This window comes from Lepisosteus platostomus, chromosome 15, assembly GCF_059453375.1.
Source record: "Lepisosteus platostomus isolate fLepPlt1 chromosome 15, fLepPlt1.hap1, whole genome shotgun sequence".
Lineage (NCBI taxonomy): Eukaryota > Metazoa > Chordata > Actinopteri > Semionotiformes > Lepisosteidae > Lepisosteus > Lepisosteus platostomus.
This window is the reverse complement of record NC_142625.1, coordinates 3,378,454-3,406,368: the sequence shown is the minus strand read 5'-3', so window position 1 is coordinate 3,406,368 and position 27,915 is coordinate 3,378,454. Positions and strand designations below refer to the sequence as shown.

At 41.9% G+C, this 27,915-nt stretch overlaps 2 long non-coding RNA genes across 16 annotated transcripts in view; both read left to right on the top strand.

Annotated features, from left to right (window-relative positions):
* Window positions 1-11,342, top strand: part of LOC148647686 (uncharacterized) — a 53,019-nt gene extending 41,677 nt beyond the window's left edge. For both annotated transcript variants that reach the window (XR_015926695.1, XR_015926694.1), the window contains 2 exons: window positions 1,516-1,619; window positions 9,543-11,342. This is a non-coding gene — a long non-coding RNA (uncharacterized LOC148647686). The remainder of the gene's footprint in view (window positions 1-1,515; window positions 1,620-9,542) is intronic.
* LOC148647685 (uncharacterized) overlaps window positions 1-27,915 on the top strand; it is a 663,201-nt gene that overhangs the window by 547,020 nt on the left and 88,266 nt on the right. The gene's annotated exons all lie outside the window — the stretch shown is intronic.

Here is a 27,915-nt window from a genome sequence, read left to right as displayed (position 1 = left end):
CTAAGTATATAAGAGATGTTTAATAACCAGTGTTTAGCATGTGTGTATAATTAAATGTTATATATTTGTCACTTGTATATTACAGGTACAATGAAAGCTGCTTCATCCTCATCCTCCTCACCTGTTGGCATCTTGACCACATTTTGCTCTCCACTTTTCTGCATGCAGATTGTGTTTTGTATGCAGGCAATACTTTCAAATGTTGTACTTTGCATGCTTTCTGACATTCCTTGCTATTTGTGTTGTCCTGTGTCAGAAAGAGTGTGAATTTCTGCCTGCCTGACTGTGTATCAGTGCTGCAGGTTTTGGACTTTCTCAGCTGATCTCACTACCCCCACCCCTACCCTGCTTTGCCTGAGGAAGGCTGCAGACTTTCTTCCCACCCCTTCAGTTCCCTAATAATTCCTCAGGAGTGTAATTTATCTTCCTTAAGTATATTTTCTACATTTGCCAGTTTAAGGAAGGAATTAAACAAATACTGCATGAGGTTCAGATATACAGTACTGTACATCTTAAAATGTCTCAACCATGCAGTCAGCCTGGACAGTAGCCAATACAGTTGAAAGACAAGTTACACAAAACCTCCCTGTCAGAGCAGTCTGTCACCAGTGCAGTCGACACAGCTAGATTTGCTAGTTAGATCACAGTGAAATACTGGACCTATTTCAGCTTCTTTTCAAATGTTGGTTTCAGTAGTTTCACTCCCCTGTGTAACTCGAATCAGGAAATGGTGTGGCAGCTCAGATCCATCTTAATCTTTTGTCATGATAAGTTATTTAATGCAGCTTGATTTAAAACAAGTTATATTTTACTTCTACTATAATTCTGTGTGCCTTATTCAGCCATGTTGCAGACAGTGAGGCAAAAGGTTTCTGAAGCTTTAGTTGAACCAGTAAGGAGCGAGCAGTAATTATATGCCAGTAACACCAACATTTGTTAACTAAGGCAAACTGCCGTTTCAAAGTGCCTTTGCCTATTTGTAGAGGTTTGAATGAACATCCATGTCCAGGCTTTAAAAGAACAAGTCGATGTTAATTCCATGCTGCAAAGTCAATATAAATACAATGTTTCAGCTTTAATACATTTTTGCTGGCTGATTTATCAACTAAAACTATTAAAGAATGCAGAGATTGAGAGGGATTCTCAAAAATATCAGAATCATATCAGAATTATATAGCTAGCATCTTTTATTAACCAGCTTTGGTTATAAAGCAGTTATTATTATTTTTATGTATTTCAACTTTGAATAATACATACTAAATAATTTATTAGAAGTACACATTTTAAAAATCTACAATTTTAAATTCAGATGGGAAATTTGATTACAAAACATTTTATAAATCAATTTGCCTAGATTTTGCGGAGGTGAAATCACCAATTACATCTTCATATGATAGTAGTCGACCCACTGCGTGATTGATGCTCATGATGGTAGGGCCCAACACAACAGAAACAGACAAACATCACCACAGGTGTTAAAGGTGATACAAGCATTTTTTTTCTTCTTTGAGATAGAGGTTGAAGAGGGGATGAGAGATTTCCTGAGTCCAGTACCATTATACCTTGGGGACCCAAAGGTGATTCCCAGATGCGAGAAGTGTAAATTCACAGTGGAGGGGGTGAGTTACACAATCCATAATGCTCTCGGCCTTCTTTAAAATCCTCTCTTTTTAGAGTGTATTAGGAGTTATTGGATGTTCCCCACCGATTGTGTCGTCTGTCTTTTCTGTTTTCTAAAAATGTTCCTAAAATGAAAGGGAAAGGTAAATGAAAATGAAAGGTAAGGCAGAAGCAGACTGGGTGAGTGTTGAAGTGTTGAGGAGTGCGATCCCCCAGAGGGACAGGCACAGTGATTCGTGATTGCAGATGGTTTCCTTTGTCCTATGGAACAGGTGTGTGTGGGTTATAGAATGCAGGTAGTGAGTGAAGGTGCTTTGTCAGGAATACAATCTATTTGGCAGGGATAGTATTGGACTAACAGCTACATTTAAAGAGGGAACAAAATGACATTTTTTAGACAGTGTATCCCAGGGGCGTAGTCAACGGTGGGCCCTGGCCCACCCTGATTGATCCTAGGCCTGCCCAATCAGTTCAAAGTCATTTAAGATTTTTTTGTGCGATTTCTTGTTTGCGTTACATGATTTGCTTTTTTTATGTCACGTGATTTGATTTTAATTTGCTATTGGCTCGCTGTATCTTTTGTGACCAATAAGAAAATTGCAGTGGGGCGGTGCATGCGTGGCCTTAGCCTAATTGGCTATTGTCGTTGTCAGACACTCTTGGAGCTATCTAGCGCTAGGCTTTTGGTTCGTTAGCCAACATGTCAAAACAAATGAATATATCTACGTTTTCAAAAAGCTATGTTTAGATGACCAGCCCAGCCCCAAAACAGATAAGACACATGAGATGCTACAGGCAGCTGTGGAGACAATGGGGGCTAATACTGCAGCCATAGTTTCTTTGTCCGAGGCAAGTCTACGGCGACAGGACCACCAACAGATTTGTCTGCCGTTGACGAATTAGGCACTCAACCCAGGTTGCAGTCATTCCCAGCAATGGCAGCAGCAGGAAAGGCACACTGTTTTTCTATCAAGTGGTATGAACAATTTAAATGGCTAGAATACAATATAGCTAAGGATGCGGTGTACTGCAAAGCCTGCAGACATGTCCCAGAGATGCATACCGAGTTAGTGTTCAGTAGAGAAGGATTTAAAAACTGGAGTTTGTTTAGACAGGCTTGTTCAAAACATGAGAACAGTGAACAGTATCATATAGCATTTAGCAAGTCAGAGGCACACCAGGTGAGCCATGCTCCGGGCGGCCGTGGGACAGTGCTAATTCAGCTGCAGGAGGATGCTAACGTTTCATTTATAGAGAGGAATCGCCAGCATGTGGAAGTTGTTTTGGACATTGTCCTGCTGTGCGCAAAGCAGGATATTCCACTTTGAGGGCACAGGGAAACTGAAGAGTCATGTCACAAAGGGAATTTTATAGAAATGTTCAAGCTTATTGCAAAAAAGTGTGACCCAGAAATTGAAAAGAGGCTCAGACAGCTTCCTTAAAATGCTAAGCTCATGAGCCCAGAGATACAGGCTGAGCTAGTGGAATCTGCAGCTTCGCTACTGTTGAAACGGGTGATGTGTGCAAGTAATATTAAAACAAACTTTTCCTAAAGCTGTAGTAGTTCAGGTGGGGAGCTGCTCAGCATGCGTAGGCTAGTACTAGGTTTGTTCCATGCTGGAAAAAAAGAAAGAAAGACAATGTTTCGGCCGTGGAGCCTTCTTCAGGTGTGAGAAAGACAGGGCAATAAGCAAAGGTAATGTAGCAGGAGAACAAAGGCTGGGAGGGAGGAGGAGCAGGGGACAGACAGAGAGGCCAATCAGGAGGTGAGAAGTCAGGACAGGTGAAGAGAGGTGTGAGATGAAACCTACAATGAATAGAGAGAATTCAGAAAAAAATTAGTCTGTCGTTGAGAGAACTGGAAAGGTGTGATCCTAACTGCAGGATCATTTTAGTTTCTGTAGTCTTTCTGATGTATGAGTTAGGAAAACCTGTTTTGAGAACACAGACGGAGAGATTAATGTGATCATGGCTGTCAGAGGTGAGATGCAAAACAATAGGGTTGGAGAAATCTTTAATCTTCACAGCCCTAACGTGTTCTCTGTAGCGGTCACGGAGTCTCCTTCCTGTTTCTCCAATGTAGATGGCTGGGCATATAGTACAAGAGATACAGTAAATAAGGTTGTTGGAGGTACAAGATGCCATCTGGGTGATCCGTAATTGTCCTGAGGGGCCTTGAATGAGTGTGGTGTTAGATATGTACTTGCAGGTGATGCAGAGAGCTCTGTTGCAAGGGAAAGTGCCTGGTGTCGATGGTTGCTGAGGGCAGTCAAGGGAGCTGTGAACAAGGTTACACTGATTTTAGGTTGCCGGCAATATGAGATGATGGGGTGGTCAGAAAAGAGGCCCTCAGTGGAGGGATAATCCTGTAGGATGGAAAAGTTGTTAATAGTCCTGGGGATAGGAAGTGTGTTGGGGTGGTGGGGAAGAACCAAAGGAATGCGTTTGTTACAGCGGGAGTTCCTGCTCAAGTTGATGGTCCGAGGAGTGTTTTTGGCTCGGGCCAGGATTCTGTCAATAATCCTGCTAGGATATCCTCTGTGGATGAAAAAGAGTAAATTTTGAGGGCTCAGTTCTGGAAATTGATGTCGTCACTGTAGAGTCATCGTAGCTCAAGGAGCTGTGAAAAAGGGAGAGTTTTTAGTGTGTTTTGGGTGAAATGAGCTGTATAGGAGATAGCTGTGTGAATCAGTGGGTTTGTAATAGAATTTCCTCTAAAACTTAATGGAGTGAGTGGGTAACTCCAATAGTTTCTGTAGTGAAGAGAGGAAAGGATGGTGATATGTGCATTTGTGGTGATTTTAAAGTCACCATAAATCTTGTACTCCACAGTGTTCATTACCCTTTAACTCATATAGAAGACATTTTTGCAACATTAGCAGGGGGTGCCATCTACAAATGGAGACTGAGGAACCATCAAAGACATTTTTGACAATTAATGCTCACAAAGGCCAGTTTCAATACAATCTCCTAGTTTTGGGGGTGTCAAGGCCCAACCTATATGGCAGAGTCTTGCAGAATTCCCGATACACAGTGCTATCTGGATGATATTATTGTGACAGGGAAAAATTATCAAGAACACAGAAAATTCAGAGAGAGTACTTACCAGGCTCAGAGAGTGTGGATTGAGAGCTAATCAGGCTGAACCTGAATTTCATAAAGGTGAAATGTCATACTGTGGTCACATGATTAACAAATATCCATTAGTCGCAGGGCAAAGTGGTAGCAGTGTTGAGAGCACAACAGGCACAAAATGTTTCTCAACTATGATCTTACCTGGGGTTGGTAAAATATCATCACAAGTTTTTACCAAACCTGTCAACAGTTCTTCCTCTCCCGAACACTCTTCTCCAAACAGGGGCTAATTGGAACTGGTCTGAAAGCCGTGAAAAAGCTTTCCAAGAAACAAAAGGATTGATCACATCAGACAGACTGCTAGTGCCCATCAGACTCCGATACTCTGCCTTACAGTATCGGTGCCGTACTATCACAAAAGCTTAAAGATAGCTCTGGAAAGGCTTTCAATCTTTTTTGCTTCCAGATCTTTGACAAAAGTAGAACATGGTTATGCTCAAATTGACCATGAAGCTTTGAGCCTTGTGTGGGGTGTAAAGAAATTCCACCATTGCCTCTGTAATGGTAAGGAAATTCCACCATTTCAGGTGGGTTCACTTGTTAGGGGCTCCTACTTAAAACATTGAATTCAAGGGCACAAGACAGCATGGAAATGCTGGTGGCTTGTCATGCCTTCCCCTCATGAAGCTGCAGGAATCAGAAACAACAGATCCACTGGAGATGTTTCAAACAACTGGTAGAACAGCAGCCAGTGACTTTGTTTCTTCTCTGTGTCTTCTTTCCCTCCTCTCTTTCTTTTTGCTCTGAATGTGATCTTATACACATCACTCTCATGTTTTTATGGCCAGCAGCCATATCACTCTGCAACTCAAAACTAGCAACCCACTGAAGCTCAGCAGGTGTGAGCCTGATCAGTACCTGGATGGACGACCTCCTGGGAAAATCTAAGGTTGCTGCTGGAAGAGGTGTTAGTTGGGCCAGCAGGGGGTGCTCACCCTGTGGTCCGTGTGGGTCCTAATGCCCCACTATAATGACGGGGACACTACCACTTACCCAGGTATTCTAAGATACACTTTACAGTTGTCTCTGCTCAAGGGACCCCCCAGACATCAGCAGACATCTGCTTTGAAGTTAAAAGTGCTTACTCTTCCCAGTGTCACAGACTTTATCTACAATCTAAGAGACACTTCTCAGTCACCCAAAGCTGTAACAATATACAGTAATTATGAAACCTGTAAAAAGGTCCTAATATGGACTTGGACCTTACCCACAAGTAGTTACGTTGAGCCTTTGACCTTCCCATTCATTGTTTAATAAATGCAGCCCTATTGGTATTCCAATAGAATTTGATCAGACCTTTTATGAATTAATTGAAGAGCAAACTTACAGATACACAATCAGAAGGACTAATATCACTATTACTGAAACAGGATGCAAAAGGGCGATATAAAGACCTTACACTTAAAGAACTGGAGACCCTTAAACGTACAGTGTTGTGGCGCAAACATTTAAGCAAAATGCATCGCAAATCATACTATATAAAAAAAAGTGCTGCATAACATTATACATCAGGATCAATCTGGATCTTTACAGGGACAATATATTGGGGACAATATTTGGAAACTTTTAGAGATAATAGATTATCATAACAATCCAAATATTCCAGGATTGAACTGTGTAGCAGATTTTGAGAAGGCATTCAATAAAGTAAGTCTTGATTATATATTTAAATGTCTAGAGTATTTTAATTTGGGGGAATCCTTCAGAAAATGGATAAAGGTAATGTACAATCAACCAACATGTAGAATCTTAAATAATGGATAAATCTCTAAGAACATTTCATTACTGAGAGGGGTCAAACAACAATGCCCTCTCTCCCCTTATCTGTTTGTAATTGCAATAGAAATATTGGCAATAAAAATTAGACTTAATGAACAAATAGAAGCTCCTGGAATAAACAACATTAACTTAAAAGTACCTACCTGTATGTATGCCAACGATACAAATTTTCCTATTAAACCTAAACTGTCCTCACCATTAGCTTTAACTGCAGACCTAAATACCCTCTCAGTATTGTCAGGGCTCAAACCTAATTATGAGAAATGTACTATTTTGCGATTTGGTCTCTTGGCAAAATCGTCATTCTCACTACAGTGCAATCTGCCGATAAAGTGGTCAAATGGTCTGGTGGACATGTTTGGTATTTCTATTCAGGAAAATATGCAAGAACTTACCAAAGTAACTTTTGACTGTTAATGAAGTAAAATTGATAAGATGTTAAAACCATGGAAAAGTATAAAATCCCATCTCCACCTGAGGTTTTTTTTAACTTACTGTATATGAGCAAAAGATAATTAATTTGATCTGGAACAGTAAGCCAGACAAGATCAAACGAACTCGGTTACACAATGAGTACAATCAAGGGCGGCTAAAATGAATTAACATAAGGGCCTTGAATTATGTGCTCAAAGCTACCTTGAGTCCAAACCTGTATTTGAATGAACTATGGTTTTCTAGAAAGTTACCGAGATCTTATCATCCAGTTTTTGAAAAAGGGTTACCAAGTATGTCGGGATTCCTAGAAGAGGTGACGTGAAGCTGGTCGGAGTTTCAGTTTAAATCCCCGGAAATTCTGACTGATGTACAGAAACAAGTCCTTCGGTTTCACTCAAACATTCAAATAACTGGGAGACCCTTTGCATGGAATCTAATGATGCAAAAAAGTATTGTTTTTATAAAAGATCTTATTGACAGTAATGGTAATTTCATGTCTTATACAACTTTTAAAGAAATATATGGAAGAGTTTCTTCTGTGTTTAACCAACTTGTGTCAGCAATTCCTAAAAGATGGAAACTTATCATGAAGAGGAAATACCAAAAATATAAGTCCTTGTACTGCCCCTATTCCATATATAAAAAATCACATGGTTGAAAATGATTGAAATAAAAACATATACACTTATTTCATGGAGAGTAAAGGGTTGAAGTCTAGTCCAATGAAGATACAAAACAGTTGGGAATACAAGTTAGATGTGTCATTCCATTTTTAACTTGATATATAGAACTACCATGGATGTCTCTATTAGGATTATTCAATTTAAATTACACAAAATATTAGCAACTAGAAAAATGCTAAATCTATGGGGTTTGGAAAACTCCCCAATGTGTAGGTTTTGCCATATAGAGGAGTTAGATGAAACTCGCCTATTTTGGTTTTGTCCAAAAGTGGCTTTATTTTGGACTCAGACCACAGAGCACTGGATTTCTCCATACAGTGTAGCCTTTGGAGTAGATCTTGTAAATGTACTTTTGGGAGACATAATTAATAATTCAGATGATATTGGAAACTTAATTATATAGGTAAGGAAAGCCTTTGATTCTTAAAAAACAGGTTCAAGATGTTTGTAAAACACCACTGGCACCTTGAAACACCCATTTCAAAGGATCAAAAGAATATTAATTACCTTCAACATAAATGGGGGAAACTAATTGAGGGGGAAGTGTGGGACCCACCTTGACAGAATAAGAGATTCAGCCTTATAGACAGTTGAGAGGATTGCAGATCGGGTCGGGTGGCAGGATGTGGAAGAAGGATAATAGTGAGCTGGCTGCTGCTCAAGTTGTCTTGACTCTGTGGAAGTCACTGCTTTCCTTTCTCATCTTCTCAACTCACAGTGTACAATGATTAACTGTTATAACTCTATGCATCTGTCTTGTGTAGTCTTTGGTGTTCTATAAGAAAACGTGAAAATTGCTTATTTGTCCTTACAACTAACTGTTATACCCTATACATCTGTTCCCTGTTAAAACACACTGATTAGTGATGGAGAAAAGATATTGCTCAATTGTCACTTATGAGCAGATATAATTTATTGTTCCTGTGAAAGAAGAGACACAATTGTAAAGATCAAGTGTTGTGTAGAAAGGAAATGAAAATGAAGAGACAAATGAATTAGATTTTAGCTAAGACTGGAGCAAAAAGTGTATTGCCTGGGCAGGCTAACAAGTTCATTTCCAAAGTCGCACTTTCCTTTTTTTTAAACGTAAAAGCTTTGCCAAATGCGATGTCAAGAATGACTCTCTCTACCATGATTCTGTAACAGTTTATAAAGGGTTGTGCCTCTGCTCTCTTCGGATGAGAAAGCGTCGTCAGTTTGACCCAGCTGAGGGAACATGATGCTCCTGTCAGCCCTCCTGTGAGTGACGGTCTCCCTGCGGCAGCTAGCAGTTTCACCACTGTACCCACAGGCTCTCTTCCGTTTCCTAGGGGCTCTCTGTGTTCAGGCTTTAGGAGGTGATACTATGAACACATAAAGAACAGTAGTATGAACAATATTAGCACCATGCCTGTTGCACCCCTGGCCAAGAGAACAGGAATCCTGACTAAGAATTAGTGCTGATTAAGGTTAAAAAAGAAAAATGGACAAGTGATCTTCATCATAAACTCCTGCAGAGAGGTGGTGCAGAATGATTTATTTCTGCACGCAATTATATTTTTAAAGACAGCAAATAGCAGATTGGGATAATGGCATGGTATGGTTTAAACATGGTTAGACTAGGCAGAAAAGTAAAAGCCAAGCCAACCTGATTTCTTATTCTCGAGTCAGAACTTTCTCAAAGTGCACAGGGAGATTGCCATCACAGCCGATAACAATTTTTCCGGAGCGATTGGACCCTTTGTATTCACACGGGGGGCGATTGGATCCCCCTTTTGTGTGCAGGTGAAAACCTGGAAGGGCTTGGTGCTTTGGCGCAGATTGCCACCGAGAGGAGGGCCCCCTTCGCCACAGACCGATTGGATCTGGTTCGTTGTTGCACTGACAATGAAGCTGTTCTTCTCCTTGCAGGGGCTGCCCAGACACCTGTTCTTCATTTCAGCACTGCATTGTTTGGCACTCATGCCACTCCTATGGTAATGCTGTCTTAAGAACTTCTGATAGCGTGTCTCATCAGCTGGGGGTGGACAGCTCCCCCACCTAGGCACTGCAGTCATGACCACAAGGAAGAGGAGCAAAGGGGCCATCTTGGGAGTCATCCTGTTTCTCTGCAAACCAATGGAGAGAGAACGGTTCATAACAAGTCTGTAACTCTTGAATAACTCTCAGTGACATTTCAATATTGTTTTTTTCAGTGGTATTACATTATTTAATTATAAGTGAATTCCACACCAGCACTGATTCTGTAAATGATTTGTACTCACCACATCCTCAGCCATGGACTCGGAAGATATGGACTTTCCTAAAAACATTTCATGGGTTGGCTCTTCAGCTGGGAACTATGCCCTCAGGAGAGAGAGAGGAAAAAGAAGCACTACTCTAACTCACTGAGAGGTGCAGCCGTATGACTGGGTGGGCCTAGACCCTCAGGAGACAGAGAAGAGAAGAATTAGTGACAACAGTTTAGCCATCGGTCCCCTTTGACTCACACTGCACGAACCTCCCCAGCAAGGGTCACGGTGCTGCTGCCACCCTACAGACAGAAGCTCAAGAGCATGCCACCTGCGATGAAGACCATGCGCCACCTGCGATGAAGACCGTGCGCCACCTGCGATGAAGACCGTGCGCCACCTGCAATGAAGACTACACGCCACCTGCGATGAAGACCGTGTGCCACCTGCGATGAAGACTACACGCCACCTGCTATAAAGACCCCACAGCACTGGTCAAATGCTGCTGAGCAAGAACTGTGCCTATTCAAAGATTCTTCCACTGATCTACAGTAAATGAGTTTACAGAGATGGTCACATCCTACACCAATTACTGTATGGACAGATGTGTTCCTACCAGGAAGATCCAGGTATACCCCAATCACAAGCTCTTAATGAACAAAGACATTCGCTGTAAATTTAAAGCACGGTCTGCTGCCTTCCAATCAGTTGACAGAAACGCACAACAAAACGCACAACACGCAAGCTGCTCTATGTACATTATTAAAAAAACAAGAGGCCTAACATTCTAGTCACCCAGAAAACCCCCGACTGCTACTAAGCATTAAACTTTTAATATACCTACAGAGGCCACACAAGAGATGAGCTGCTTTCTAACTAAATACAATGCAACCTGCAGTTAAATCTCTGTTTGCACCCCGGAGCTTATATCCCCATCCCAAAAAATGCACCTAAAAAACTGATTTTTTTTCCTGTCTTCAAAGACCAATTTTTCAAGTTGTGTCCCTGTCAGACAGCTGAAAATGCTTGTAGATCTTGCCCTTTGTGTTTACTAGCTTAGATAGAAATTTGATAGAAATGGGACATTGGACAAATATATTTGGACTTAATTGGCCGTATACAGTCTCTTGTATTAGGAATTTGTCTTTTTGCAGACCCTACCTTGCTCTCCATGAGAGACACAGACAAGGAGAGAAGCTGGGGGTCAGAGCACAGGGTCAGACATTTATACAGCACCCCTGGAGCAGCTGGGATGAAGGGCCTCGCTCAGGGGCCCAATGGAGTAGGATTCCTCTGCCAGCCGCGGGATACGAACTGGCAACCTTCCAGCCAGATCCCTAGCAACAGAGCCAAAATCCTACATAATTTCTTTGTGAAGACAGGACCTGGAATGATAATGTTTGCATATCCAGACAATTTATGAAAAAATATTTAAAGCTATAATAGCCAATGCAGTTACTATAGAATGCCTGTAAATGCTAGCTGATTTTTTCAGGTATGAGTTGTTGACTATAGATGACCCCTGGTTGCTATGTAAGCAAACCGATTGTTAATGTAAACAAGGCCTGGCAGAGATTTTTTTCCTGAGTCATGTTACAGAGCTCCGTGAAGTTGGCGCCCACTACAGACAGCACAAACAGTGAAACCCACCTCATTCGTTAGTGCTACGTTTGTGCTGTTGAAAGTAGAGTTTATGCTGCTTTCGTTTCCGAGATTTAGCGCCTTGTTTTTCCGGGGTCATGACATCACTCAGCCCCCCTACTCTGTCAAAGGGAAACCCACCTCAATCGTTAGTGCTGCGATTGTGCTGGTTTGTGCAGTCGAAAGTAACTTCACAGCTGCTTTCTTTCCTGAGGTATAGCGTCTTTATTTTTCGGGGGTGTGATGTCAGTCAGTGCCCCTACAACGTTGTAGGGAAACCGAAATGGTCTCATTCGTTAGTCCTGCGTTTGTGCCAGTTTGTGCCGAAGTAACTTCCCAGCTGCTTACGTTCCTTGGTTTTCGGGCGATCATGTGACCATGCATGGTGCCTTTGACCTCCAGTGACCCTGTCTGCCGAGTTCAAATACTCTGTAACCGGTGCGAGAGTAATGATTCTGCAGTTGTGTTTCTCTGTGTGCCCGTGTGGGGGGGCGGGGGTTGATTTTGCTTTTAATACCAGTATCTTCTGGGCGTTTGTGTGAACAGGAAAATTAAAATTGTCACCAATATCATACCCTAATCAGAACAGTTGTGGATGTAGCCTTAAAAGGCGAACATTAGCAAACAAATGCATGTTCTTAGAAAGAGGCTTAAACTAATATTTTGTGCACTAATTAGGATTAAGAGGACTAGGAAGAGAAGTTTTGGCTTCTTTGGGTGTCAAGAAGAAAATGACCTGGAATGGAATAAACCTTTACCTGTTCCTTTGCAGCCTACACATGTTGACACAGCTCCCCACCTGAAATATAGATTACCTCCCAGGTTTAAAGGTACGATATCATAGCAAGTATTAGGTTACAGTACAGAGGGTGCGTATCAGCAAATGGTTCCATCACAGCCATGATAAGGAATGAATTATAAGTAAAACCATTCAGGTGGGGAGCTATGTCAGCATGCGTAGGCTGCAGAGGAACAAGAAATAGGTTTATTCCATGCTGAAAAGAGAAGAAAGAAAACACAACGTTTCGGGTTCACCTCACCTCACACCCAAAGAAGACACCTGAAGAAGGCTCCACAGCCAAAACGTTGTGTTTTCTTTCTTCTCTTTTCAGCATTGAATAAAGCTATGGCGTGTTCCTACGTAAAATCATTCCTGAAACAGGTCCATTACAATGCTTTCCCATTTTAACTAATTTTCCTATAACTTTACAATTTATGAAAGTTCTTGATTTCTTTTATTTTTTCCGTACATAGAAAATAATTCTATGAGAGAGTTAGATTGTATTACGCCTTGCGCCAGGCTGGCAAACCATGGGAGTAGGGAGCGGGGTGCCACCACACGGCCGTCGTGGGAGACCCACAGTCCCTTAGCAGTATCATAACAGCAGCCAGAGCCCACCCAAGACTGCCGTTCCCTCTCATCAGCAGCCACCTGCAGCGCAGCCACATCACTTAAGGAAGGAGTCTGAGTGCGCTCCAACAAAACGCTTTCTGATCTTCCTGTGCCCGCCTCGCACTTCACAACTGCAGTGGAAGCTGGTAAGAGTGTAGCAGTCAGCAGATTTGAAATTAGACTTGTATGCTTGATAAGGGCTGTTGCTTGTTGAGCAGAGCATGATGGAGGCAATTTAGCAGCTTTAACAACTTCGCTGTCAGAACAGATAGCATATCCCTAGAGCAAGGAGCCATCAGAATTTTATCACAAACACAAAACACAAGCCAATTTAACTTAAATTAAATAAATATGACACTGCTTTGAAGAGTGAATCGGTAAGGACAGAATTATTTAGTGTGAGTTATGAATGGTCTCAATAGTTTTCCTATAACAGATACAGAACAATTTTAACAAGGGCTGTCTCTTTACATGTCTCACTACAAAGGCAGACAGGTTAATGAAGGGAAGCTGGCAGTGAGTCTCAAAGTCAGTCTACACTATCTAAACCATCTGTAACGAACAGTTCTTTCCGGACCCTATGCGGACGACACAATCCGAAGAAGTGGGGAAACACTGGGGAAACGTCATGCAGGAATACGGGGCTGAAGACAGGGGCCGTGTCCAAGGTGCGCTGGTGCACGGGGGAGGTGTGGCCGAGGCGAACAATCCAAAAGAGTAGTCCTTAGAGAGAATCCAAACAAATGGGTAAGTCCAAAACCAGGAGACCCATCAACACAAGGAAATAAAACCAGAGGCCGGGTCGGAACCGGCGGACAGGGAACAGGAACGGGAACCGAGATTAAAACCTTATCGGGACCAGGCACTTCCAGGTCCCGGACTCGCACGATACGGAAATCAGATGCAGAGCCCGGATGAGCGTCAGCGCCTGGCTTTTAAGGTGGGCTGGGAATAGGAATCAGGTGCACAGAATAAAGTCTTAAGTGAAAGGGCTGGAGCACCCTTAAGGAGGGGGGACTATAATCGTGACACCATCCTATATCTTTCTGCAGAAAAAGCATCTGCTCACAGCAGTCAGACATGGATAGCATCTGAGAGCATCCTAGCAAAGACAAACCTGGCACTTTAAACTCTCAGCTAGAGCTATGGGGCTCGATGGTCATGTTTTCAAAGATCCCTATCTGTTTAACTGCACCAAATACTGATCAAGTCAGTCATTAAGGAAATTCTTTTCATTCACACAGCCTCATCAAAGCCTTCTTCATCATTTGGGTTGTGTCCCGGCCAATCTGCCTCCTCCTTTTTAGAGGATACTGTAAACCTTTAGGAACGATATGATCTAGCAACAAGGTTATGTCACTATAATTAGGCTTATGACAATCAATGACATGGCTTACCTTTCTTTTAAATTATTTACGATCATCTGGCAATTTAGGAAAAGACTTGACTAATGCAAATAAGTCACTAGGAGACCAAGGTCGATGTACATACAGTATACTGAAGTTGCTTCTGGACCTGGAAAAGCGTGCAGTGGCATTTTGCAAACAAGGCCACTTGCCCCTGAAAGCCCTGAACCCAGTGGGTGTTCTCCCACTGCACCAGGTACCGGTCTTGTCTGATTGTGCAGGTGGAGGTTGCTGCAATTCATGAATTTGACTTTACCCCGTTTGTGAGTGCATGTTTGCAGATGGAGGATCAACTGCCAGCAGAATAGGCTGGTGGAGGTGCACTGGGAGAAGCCTGTGGTGGTGGACGATGTGGATTATAATAATGAGGGTTCCAGTCATCATGATCGTGCTCAGAGGAAAAAGGCTCTGGCTCAGGACCGCTTTCTAATTTCGGTGGAGACTTTTTATTTTTAGTGTGCATGGCCATGACTTTAGATGCAGCCTGCTGTTCTTTATTTTCAAGACTACCCTTTTTCGAAGCTTCCCATCATTTCTGTGTTTCCTCTTTCCATGACATAAGCTTTCCAATTCATTTTCTTTCTTCTCCTTCTCTTCTAACTTTTCCTTCAAACTTTCCATTTCTCATATTTACTAAGCAACTGCCTATATTATTTAAACAGCAGAGGTTTAGTGGTCTGAAAGACATTAGTCTCCTACTCAAATGTTAATAAGTTCCTTATAAGTAATATACTTGGTTCGAGAAATAATTCTGCGGTTTCCTTCTCTATTTTCTTTATACTTACACTTATGTTCTACTTTGCATATGCAAAAATCTATTGTTATCCCTGGCGCCTCTTTTGGTTGATAAATATTTTACCTTACACCTCTTACCCTAGCTTCACAGTTCATGAATGTAAAACATTTTTTGTCTTCTTGCCATGACTCTAACCTGGGCTTAGTGGGACTCAAACCCACTTACAATATTCAGAGTCTACCTGACCACACAATAAAACTCAGGTCATGTACCCTGTTAAATTGGGAAAACTCCCTTCTACAATCACGAGAGAACAGCAACCAGCAACCACTCAGGAAAAAGAGAAACTGAGACACATAATGGCTTTTGAAAACTCAAGTGAAAACTGTCAAGTACAGTGATAGCAGTTTTCTAAACTGAAAAGTGTAAATAGCAGTATTTCGTGTAAGAATAAAAAATGTATAATTTTTATTAAAACAAAAGGTAAAAGGAAAACATTTTACCACGTTATCTGAAAAACCTTCAAGCCAACTTAAAATATGTACATTCCTTGCTGCAAATGAAGTCAGGGAATTCAGGGAATTTCAAAAGGCTCCCTTACCTCTTATGGTGTGCACTGTGGTCTGTTGTCACCCACTAGCTGGGAAAATTCCCTCTCCACAGGGGTTGGTGACCCTACTCGCAGTGCCAAGAAATTGTCAAAGAAAACCCTTCACTCAGGTTAGGTGTGGTCAAGCAGAGTCCTTTATTCATGCGCATGGGGAGGATACAATCATACAGATCTGTGAGTAACCTCTCCACTGAGATGGTAAATGCAACGAGTTTTATACAGCAAATTCACACGGGAAAGCTAACCTGCCTCGCTGAGAATTGCTTTGAGAGGTGACGTCTCTTCAGCTGGGAACTATGCCCTCAGGAGAGAGAGAGGAAAAAGAAGCACTACTCTAACTCACTGAGAGGTGCAGCCTCGTGACTGGGTGGGCCTAGACCCTCAGGAGACAGAGAAGAGAAGAATTAGTGACAACAGTTTAGCCATCGGTCCCCTTTGACTCACACTGCACGAACCTCCCCAGCAAGGGTCACGGTGCTGCTGCCACCCTACAGACAGAAGCTAAAGACCGTGCGCCACCTGCGATGAAGACCATGCGCCACCTGCGATGAAGACTACACGCCACCTGCGATAAAGACCCTGCGCCACCTGCGATAAAGACCCCACAGCACTGGTCAAACGCTGCTGAGCAAGAACTGTGGCTATTCAAAGATTCTTCCACTGATCTACAGTAAATGAGTTTACAGAGATGGTCACATCCTACACCAATTACTGTATGGACAGATGTGTTCCTACCAGGAAGATCCAGGTATACCCCAATCACAAGCTCTGAATGAACAAAGACATTCGCTGTAAATTTAAAGCACGGTCTGCTGCCTTCCAATCAGTTGACAGAAACGCACAACAAAACGCACAACACGCAAGCTGCTCTATGTACATTATTAAAAAAACAAGAGGCCTAACATTCTAGTCACCCAGAAAACCCCAGACTGCTACTAAGCATTAAACTCTTAATATACCTACAGAGGCCACACAAGAGATGAGCTGCTTTCTAACTAAATACAATGCAACCTGCAGTTAAATCTCTGTTTGCACCCCGGAGCTTATATCCCCATCCCAAAAAATGCACCTAAGTTTTTTTCTCCCCCAAAAAACTGATTTTTTTTCCTGTCTTCAAAGACCAATTTTTCAAGTTGTGGCCCTGTCAGACAGCTGAAAATGCTTGTAGATCTTGCCCTTTGTGTTTACTAGCTTAGATAGAAATTTGATAGAAATGGGACATTGGACAAATATATTTGGACTTTATTGGCCGTATACAGTTTCTTGTATTAGGAATTTGTCTTTTCGCAGACCCCACCTTGCTCTCCATGAGACACACAGACAAGGAGAGAAGCTGGGGGTCAGAGCACAGGGTCAGAGATTTTTACAGCACCCCTGGAGCAGCTGGGATGAAGGGCCTCGCTCAGGGGCCCAATGGAGTAGGATTCCTCTGCCAGCCACGGGATACGAACTGGCAACCTTCCAGCCAGATCCCTAGCAACAGAGCCAAAATCCTACATAATTTCTTTGTGAAGACAGGACCTGGAATGATAATGTTTGCATATCCAGACAATTTATGAAAAAATATTTAAAGCTATAATAGCCAATGCAGTTACTATAGAATGCCTGTAAATGCTAGCTGATTTTTCGGGTGTTGACTATAGATGACCCCTGGTTGCTATGTAAGCAAACCGATTGTTAATGTAAACAAAGCCTGGCAGGGATTTTTTCCTGAGTCATGTTACAGAGCTCCGTGAAGTTGGCGCCCACTACAGACAGCACAAACAGTGAAACCCACCTCATTCGTTAGTGCTACGTTTGTGCTGTTGAAAGTAGAGTTTATGTTGCTTTCGTTTCTGAGATTTAGCGCCTTGTTTTTCCGGGGCCATGACATCACTCAGCCCCCCTACTCTGTCAAAGGGAAACCCACCTCAATCATTAGTCCTGCGTTTGTGTTGGTTTGTGTCGTCGAAAGTAACTTCACAGCTGCTTTCTTTCCTGAGATATAGCGTCTTTATTTTTGGGGGGTGTGATGTCAGTCAGCACCCCTACAACGTCGTAGGGAAACCGAAATGGTGTCATTCGTTAGTCCTGCGTTTGTGCCTGTTTGTGCCGAAGTAACTTCCCAGCAGCTTTCGTTCCCGAGATATAGCGCCTTTTTTCGGGCGATCATGTGACCATGCACGGTGCCTTTGACCTCCAGTGACCCTGTCTGCCGAGTTCAAGTACTCTGTTACCGGTGCGAGAGTAACGATTCTGCAGTTGTGTTTCTCTGTGTGCCCGTGTGGGGGGGCGGGGGTTGATTTTGCTTTTAATACCAGTATCTTCTGGGCGTTTGTGTGAACAGGAAAATTAAAATTGTCACCAATATCATACCCTAATCAGAACAGTTGTGGATGTAGCCTTAAAAGGCGAACATTAGCAAACAAATGCATGTTCTTAGAAAGAGGCTTAAACTAATATTTTGTGCACTAATTAGGATTAAGAGGACTAGGAAGAGAAGTTTTGGCTTCTTTGGGTGTCAAGAAGAAAATGACCTGGAATGGAATAAACCTTTACCTGTTCCTTTGCAGCCTACGCATGCTGACACAGCTCCCCACCTGAAATATAGATTACCTCCCAGGTTTAAAGGTTCGATATCATAGCAAGTATTAGGTTACAGTACAGAGGGTGCATATCAGCAAATGGTTCCATCACAGCCATGATAAGGAATGAATTATAAGTAAAACCATTCAAAGCCACCTTCATCATTTGGGTTGTGTCCCGGCCAATCTGCCTCCTCCTTTTTAGAGGATACTGTAAACCTTTAGGAACGATATGATCTAGCAACAAGGTTATGTCACTATAATTAGGCTTATGACAATCAATGACATGGCTTAACTTTCTTTTAAATTATTTACGATCATCTGGCAATTTAGGAAAAGACTTGACTAATGCAAATAAGTCACTAGGAGACCAAGGTCGATGTACATATACTGAAGTTGCTTCTGGACCTGGAAAAGCGTGCAGTGGTATTTTGCAAACAAGGCCACTTGCCCCTGAAAGCCCTGAACCCAGTGGGTGTTCTCCCACTGCACCAGGTACCGGTCTTGTCTGATTGTGCAGGTGGAGGTTGCTGCAATTCATGAATTTGACTTTGCCCCGTTTGTGAGCTCATGTTTGCAGATGGAGGATCAATTGCCAGCAGAATAGGCTGGTGGAGGTGCACTGGGAGAAGCCTGTGGAGGTGGACGATGTTGATTATAATAATGAGGGTTCCAGTCATCATGATCTTGCTCAGAGGAAAAAGGCTCTGGCTCCGGACCGCTTTCTAATTTCGGTGGAGACTTTTTCTTTTTAGTGTGCATGGCCATGACTTTAGATGCAGCCTGCTGTTCTTTATTTTCAAGACTACCCTTTTTCGAAGCTTCCCATCATTTCTGTGTTTCCTCTTTCCATGACATAAGCTTTCCAATTCACTTTCTTTCTTCTCCTTCTCTTCTAACTTTTCCTTTAAACTTTCCATTTCTCATATTTACTAAGCAACTGCCTATATTATTTAAACAGCAGAGGTTTAGTGGTCAGAAAGACTTTAGTCTCCTACTCAAATGTTAATAAGTTCCTTATAAGTAATACACTTGGTTCGAGAAATAATTCTGCGGTTTCCTTCTCAATTTTCTATATACTTACACTTATGTTCTACTTTGCATATGCAAAAATCTATTGTTATCCCTGGCGCCTCTTTTGGTTGATAAATATTTTACCTTACACCTCTTACCCTAGCTTCACAGTTCATGAATGTAAAACATTTTTTTCTTCTTGCCATGACTCTAACCTGGGCTTAGTGGGACTCAAACCCACTTACAATATTCAGAGTCTACCTGACCACACAATAAAACTCAGGTCATGTACCCTGTTAAATTGGGAAAACTCCCTTCTACAATCACGAGACAACAGCAACCAGCAACCACTCAGGAAAAGGAGAAACTGAGACACATAATGGCTTTTGAAAACTCAAGTGAAAACTGTCAAGTACAGTGATAGCAGTTTTCTAAACTGAAAAGTGTAAATAGCAGTATTTCGTGTAAGAATAAAAAATGTATAATTTTTATTAAAACAAAAGGTAAAAGGAAAACATTTTACCACGTTATCTGAAAAACCTTCAAGCCAACTTAAAATATGTACATTCCTTGCTGCAAATGAAGTCAGGGAATTCAGGGAATTTCAAAAGGCTCCCTTACCATTTATGGTGTGCACTGTGGTCTGTTGTCACCCACTAGCTAGGAGAAATTCCCTCTCCACAGGGGTTGGTGACCCTAGAAAACCCTTCACTCAGGTTAGGTGTGGTCAAGCAGAGTCCTTTATTCATGCGCATGGGGAGGATACAATCATACAGATCTATGAGTAACCTCTCCAACGAGATGGTAAATGCAACGAGTTTTATACAGCAAATTCACAAGAAGCTAACCTGCCTCGCTGAGAATTGCTTAGAGAGGTGACGTCTCTTCAGCTGGGAACTATGCCCTCAGGAGAGAGAGAGGAAAAAGAAGCACTACTCTAACTCACTGAGAGGTACAGCCTCGTGACTGGGTGGGCCTAGACCCTCAGGAGACAGAGAAGAGAAGAATTAGTGACAACAGTTTAGCCTTCAGTCCCCTTTGACTCACACTGCACGAACCTCCCCAGCAAGGGTCACGGTGCTGCTGCCACCCTACAGACAGAAGCTAAAGACCGTGCGCCACCTGCGATGAAGACTACACGCCACCTGCGATAAAGACCCCACAGCACTGGTCAAACGCTGCTGAGCAAGAACTGTGCCTATTCAAAGATTCTTCCACTGATCTACAGTAAATGAGTTTACAGAGATGGTCACATCCTACACCAATTACTGTTTGGACAGATGTGTTCCTACCAGGAAGATCCAGGTATACCCCAATCACAAGCCCTGAATGAACAAAGACATTCGCTGTAAATTTAAAGCACGGTCTGCTGCCTTCCAATCAGTTGACAGAAACGCACAACAAAACGCACATCACGCAAGCTGCTCTATGTACATTATTAAAAAAACAAGAGGCCTAACATTCTAGTCACCCAGAAAACCCCCGACTGCTACTAAGCATTAAACTTTTAATATACCTACAGAGGCCACACAAGAGATGAGCTGCTTTCTAACTAAATACAATGCAACCTGCAGTTAAATCTCTGTTTGCACCCCGGAGCTTATATCCCCATCCCAAAAAATGCACCTAAGTTTTTTTCTCCCCAAAAAAACTTATTATTTTTCCTGTCTTCAAAGACCAATTTTTCAAATTGTGTCCCTATCAGACAGCTGAAAATGCTTGTAGATCTTGCCCTATGTGTTTACTAGGTTAGATAGAAATTTGATAGAAATGGGACATTGGACAAATATATTTGGACTTTATTGGCCGTATACAGTTTCTTGTATTAGGAATTTGTCTTTTCGCAGACCCCACCTTGCTCTCCATGAGATACACAGACAAGGAGAGAAGCTGGGGGTCAGAGCACAGGGTCAGACATTTATACAGCACCCCTGGAGCAGCTGGGATGAAGGGCCTCGCTCAGGGGCCCAATGGAGTAGGATTCCTCTGCCAGCCGCAGGATAAGAACTGGCAACCTTCCAGCCAGATCCCTAGCAACAAAGCCAAAATCCTACATAATTTCTTTGTGAAGACAGGACCTGGAATGATAATGTTTGCATATCCAGACAATTTATGAAAAAATATTTAAAGCTATAATAGCCAATGCAGTTACTATAGAATGCCTGTAAATGCTAGCTGACTTTGCAGGTGTGAGTTGTTGACTATAGATGACCCCTGGTTGCTATGTAAGCAAACCGATTGTTAATGTAAACAAGGCCTGGCAGAGATTTTTTTCCTGAGTCATGTTACAGAGCTCCGTGAAGTTGGCGCCCACTACAGACAGCACAAACGGTGAAACCCACCTCATTCGTTAGTGCTACGTTTTTGCCGTTGAAAGTAGAGTTTATGCTGCTTTCGTTTCCGAGATTTAGCGCCTTGTTTTTCCGGGGTCATGACATCACTCAGCCCCCCTACTCTGTCAAAGGGAAACCCACCTCAATCGTTAGTGCTGCGTTTGTGCTGGTTTGTGCCGTCGAAAGTAACTTCACAGCTGCTTTCTTTCCTGAGGTATAGCGTCTTTATTTTTGGGGGGTGTGATGTCAGTCAGTGCCCCTACAACGTTGTAGGGAAACCGAAATGGTCTCATTCGTTAGTCCTGCGTTTGTGCCAGTTTGTGCCGAAGTAACTTCCCAGCTGCTTTCGTTCCCGAGATATAGCGCCTTGTTTTTCGGGCGATCATGTGACCATGCATGGTGCCTTTGACCTCCAGTGACCCTGTCTGCCGAGTTCAAGTACTCTGTTACCGGTGCGAGAGTAACGATTCTGCAGTTGTGTTTCTCTGTGTGCCCGTGGTGGGGGGCGGCGGTTTATTTTGCTTTTAATACCAGTATCTTCTGGGCGTTTGTGTGAACAGGAAAATTAAAATTGTCACCAATATCATACCCTAATCAGAACAGTTGTGGATGTAGCCTTAAAAGGCAAACATTAGCAAACAAATGCATGTTCTTAGAAAGAGGCTTAAACTAATATTTTGGGCACTAATTAGGATTAAGAGGACTAGGAAGAGAAGTTTTGGCTTCTTTGGGTGTCAAGAAGAAAATGACCTGGAATGGAATAAACCTTTACCTGTTCCTTTGCAGCCTACGCATGCTGACACAGCTCCCCACCTGAAATATAGATTACCTCCCAGGTTTAAAGGTACGATATCATAGCAAGTATTAGGTTACAGTACAGAGGGTGCATATCAGCAAATGGTTCCATCACAGCCATGATAAGGAATGAATTATAAGTAAAACCATTCAGGTGGGGAGCTACGTCAGCATGCGTCAGAATTTTATCTACGTCAGAATTTTATCACAAACACAAAACACAAGCCAATTTAACTTAAATTAAATAAATATGACACTGCTTTGAAGAGTGAATCGGTAAGGACAGAATTATTTAGTGTGAGTTATGAATGGTCTCAATAGTTTTCCTATAACAGATACAGAACAATTTTAACAAGGGCTGTCTCTTTACATGACTCACTACAAAGGCAGACAGGTTAATGAAGGGAAGCTGGCAGTGAGTCTCAAAGTCAGTCTACCCTATCTAAACCATCTGTAACGAACAGTTCTTTCCGGACCCTATGCAGACGACACAATCCGAAGAAGTGGGGAAACACTGGGGAAACGTCATGCAGGAATACGGGGCTGAAGACAGGGGCCGTGTCCAAGGTGCGCTGGTGCACGGGGGACGTGTGGCCGAGGCGAACAATCCAAAAGAGTAATCCTTAGAGAGAATCCAAACAAATGGGTAAGTCCAAAACCAGGAGACCCATCAACGCAAGGAAATAAAACCAGAGGCCGGGTCAGACACGGCGGACAGGGAACAGGAACGGGAACCGAGATTAAAACCTTATCGGGACCAGGCGCTTCCAGGTCCCGGACACGATACGGAAATCAGATGCAGAGCCCGGATGAGCGTCAGCGCCTGGCTTTTAAGGTGGGCTGGGAATAGGAATCAGGTGCACAGAATAAAGTCTTAAGTGAAAGGGCTGGAGCACCCTTAAGGAGGGGGGACTATAATCGTGACACCATCCTATATCTTTCTGCAGAAAAAGCATCTGCTCACAGCAGTCAGACATGGATAGCATCTGAGAGCATCCTAGCAAAGACAAACCTGGCACTTTAAACTCTCAGCTAGAGCTATGGGGCTCGATGGTCATGTTTTCAAAGATCCCTATCTGTTTAACTGCACCAAATACTGATCATGTCAGTCATTAAGGAAATTCTTTTCAATCACACAGCCTCATCAAAGCCACCTTCATCATTTGGGTTGTGTCCCGGCCAGTCTGCCTCCTCCTTTTTAGAGGATACTGTAAACCTTTAGGAACGATATGATCTAGCAACAAGTTTATGTCACTATAATTAGGCTTATGACAATCAATGACATGGCTTAACTTTCTTTTAAATTATTTACGATCATCTGGCAATTTAGGAAAATGCAAATAAGTCACTAGAAGACCAAGGTCGATGTACATATACTGAAGTTGCTTCTGGACCTGGAAAAGCGTGCAGTGGCGTTTTGCAAACAAAGCCACTTGCCCCTGAAAGCCCTGAACCCGGTGGGTGTTCTCCCACTGCACCAGGTACCGGTCTTGTCTGATTGTGCAGGTGGAGGTTGCTGCAATTCATGAATTTGACTTTGCCCCGTTTGTGAGTGCATGTTTGCAGATGGAGGACCAATTGCCAGCAGAATAGGCTGGATTATAATAATGAGGGTTCCAGTCATCATGATCGTGCTCAGAGGAAAAAGGCTCTGGCTCCGGACGGCTTTCTAATTTCGGTGGAGACTTTTTCTTTTTAGTGTGCATGGCCATGACTTTAGATGCAGCCTGCTGTTCTTTATTTTCAAGACTACCCTTTTTCGAAGCTTCCCATCATTTCTGTGTTTCCTCTTTCCATGACATAAGCTTTCCAATTCACTTTCTTCTCCTTCTCTTCTAACTTTTCCTTTAAACTTTCTATTTCTCATATTTACTAAACAACTGCCTATATTATTTAAACAGCAGAGGTTTAGTGGTCCGAAAGACATTAGTCTCTTACTCAAATGTTAATAAGTTCCTTATAAGTAATACACTTGGTTCGAGAAATAATTCTGCGGTTTCCTTCTCAATTTTCTATATACTTACACTTATGTTCTACTTTGCATATGCAAAAATCTATTGTTATCCCTGGCGCCTCTTTTGGTTGATAAATATTTTATCTTACACCTATTACCCTAACTTCACAGTTCATGAATGTAAAACATTTATTTTTCTTCTTGCCATGACTCTAACCTGGGCTTAGTGGGACTCAAACCCACTTACAATATTCAGAGTCTACCTGACCACACAATAACACTCAGGTCACGTACCCTGTTAAATTGGGAAAACTCGCTTCTACAATCACGAGAGAACAGCAATCAGCAACCACTCAGGAAAAGGAGAAACTGAGACACATAATGGCTTTTGAAAACTCAAGTGAAAACTGTCAAGTACAGTGATAGCAGTTTTCTAAACTGAAAAGTGTAAATAGCAGTATTTCGTGTAAGAATAAAAAATGTATAATTTTTATTAAAACAAAAGGTAAAAGGAAAACATTTTACCACGTTATCTGAAAAACCTTCAAGCCAACTTAAAATATGTACATTCCTTGCTGCAAATGAAGTCAGGGAATTCAGGGAATTTCAAAAGGCTCCCTTACCTCTTATGGTGTGCACTGTGGTCTGTTTTCACCCACTAGCTGGGAGAAATTCCCTCTCCACAGGGGTTGGTGACCCTACTCGCAGTGCCAAGAAATTGTCGAAGAAAACCCTTCACTCAGGTTAGGTGTGGTCAAGCAGAGTCCTTTATTCATGCGCATGGGGAGGATACAATCATACAGATCTGTGAGTAACCTCTCCACCGAGATGGTAAATGCAATGAGTTTTATACAGCAAATTCACACAGGAAAGCTCACTCTAAGTTTCCATATTAGTTGTTTTTCTCTCTACAAACATTTCTTTGTAATTGACCATGTTCTTCTTAAGAAGCAGTTTAACCTTGTATACAGACAAAAGGAAGTATATAAATAAAAGGTGTGAAATGAGCTAGACATCCTGCAGTTGTACCATTAATATCAAAATGTAAATAATATGTTTGCAATTGTTCTTTCATACTGTTGCTGGGTAAAAAGCATTTTTCAGTCAACTAGTCACTATCTTATACACCTTAAAAAAGGTAAATGCTAAAATTCTTCCTCATTAGTTTGGAGGCTATGATATAATTTCCATATACTGTAATTCTAGTGCAGTTAGGAATTAAAGTCTATTATATTTTTCGTAATGACTGACAAACACATAATCTTAATTGTATCAGTTACAGGTCAATTTGGGTAAAGTAATAAGTAGAGTACCACAAGAATCTGTACTGGGACAGCTGCACTTTCATATTTATATAAATAATTATAATATGTACATCTGTATTCTGGCATAGTAAGTAAAATAGTCAAGTTGGCAAGTTAAACCAAAATATGAGGATCAGTATTTAAAATATTTCCTTATTTTAATTTTAAGTGAATTACAAATAATTTTGCCGAGCATTATTTTCATTTCTAACACTGTATCCAAATACAAAAATGCATATCTTACTGTAATCAACAGTTTTCTGTTTCTGAAGTCTGACTCTGCAGAGCAGAGTACTTCTTCACCTCTGACAAGAGGTCTGGGATGCAGAGCTGTTAAATAGAGCTTTGGAGGAAGTACTGACTTTTCCATGTAAAACGATTGTGAAAGAAAAGAGGTGACTTTGACTAAAAAAATGAAAAACACATGCTAAGAAAATAAAGAACTGACAGTGCTTAGTTGTATTTTATGTCTTAAGTACTTAAAAGTGTTTAAAAATTAATTAAAAGTAAATAAATTATATTTTAATCTACAGTTACAATGTTACACATTGTTAGAACATTGTTAGGAGCCACACCTGAAGAAGGCTCCACGGCCGAAACGTTGTGTTCTCTTTCTTCTTTTTTTCAGCATGGAATAAACCTATTACTTGTTCCTTTGCAGCCTACGCATGCTGACGCAGCTACCCACCTGAACTACTATTGTTAGAATATTATATATTTAAAACAAAATTATCACAAACACAATAATCTTGATGTTTTCTAAATTATTTTTTATTATTACATTAATATTCATAACACTTTTATTCTTGAATGATAGAACTTAGCCAAAGTGCTGGGGTTATGGTTAGTGCTATTATTTTAATAATGATCGAGTTGAGTAGCCAGAATGTTAGTTTATTATACATTTCTGGTTATGTTATTTACTGCTGTCTTGTAAAAGCATATCACAAGAGACAAGGGTACAAATATTATTAGCTGGTGCTCTAGTAGAACTAGTCCAACTAGCCACTTTGTCATAGCTTTGCTATGTAATCATATAATACTCATACATTCTGAATGTATTCTAAGTCAACCCTAATTTTCATTCTAATTCTGTGCTCTATCCATCATCCTAAAGACAACCGGAGAAACAAATTTGTACAACACACATGTAACAGTAGTTTAACAGTAATTGATAACAGCAACATTAATAATAGAAGCATTACTAGTTAATTAATTAATAGTAACATTACTACTGTAGCGGCGAGGCTTATTAAAATACAGGAATTAAGCTTTCTGCTCCCTTGCCAGTGAGGCCCCATCTCTCTCTTCATCTCTGTGGTGCAGCCACAGAGAACCTATTCGTGCAGGCTGATTTAAAGATGTTTTCTTTTGATAAGGACAGCCCCCAAATGGGAATGCACTTAGCTAAGCCTGGCTTTCATGATCAATGGTCATCCGTTGGCGCCTATCTGTCTAGGGAGTGCCAGATGGACATCTGGACTGCATACCGAAGTGTCAGGAGTAAGTGACTCATATCTCACCTTGATCAACCAATCAGGGACTGGTAGGGCTGAGTAACCCATGTGGGTCTCTGATGCCCATGAAACGTTCAGCCAATGAACGAGCTGAAGTTCCTCCAGGTAAAAACAGGCAACACAGAGGGCCTGAGAAGGAGAATTCCAGGGGAAGAACAATTCCAGGGCAGGACGGCCCAGGAGCAGAACAGTTCCTAAGGGCAGGACATTCTCGCAGTGCGCCTCCTGACCATCCTGAGACTCAGACCGGACAACCACGTAACGGCCAGTGTGTCCGAGTGCCAGAACTTTGCTTTGTTCTAAGAGTCGAGAGCGGAGGTTGCCAGAGAGTAACCAAAAGATCCACCCGAGGTTAGCATCAGCAGCAAGCCTCGTGAACAGGTCGGAACTGTGGACAGCTGAATCACTATTCAGAGCTAGCGCTTCATCAGGAACGAACCGGTCCTCTTCCTGACCTGCTGGGACCCACAGTCATCTTTTCTCCTGTGCACAAACTTTGCTAGTTAAAGCCAACACTAGTGAGTCTTCAGAGAGCAGCGCACCATCGCAAGCCACACAGCACAGCCTGGCACGGAGCCAGAGAGCGCGGATTGGACAGCAACAAGCCTGCAACTGCTTCATTGTGCCCGCAGGAGATCTGAATCCCCAAAGAATAGAAATTAATACAAATTAATACAGTTGAATACAAATTCAACTTCACTGCATTACAGCTCGAGAATTCAATTATTATCCCAACCAGTTGATATCAATTTAATTCCTAAGAGTTATGTACTTGTTTTCAGTATC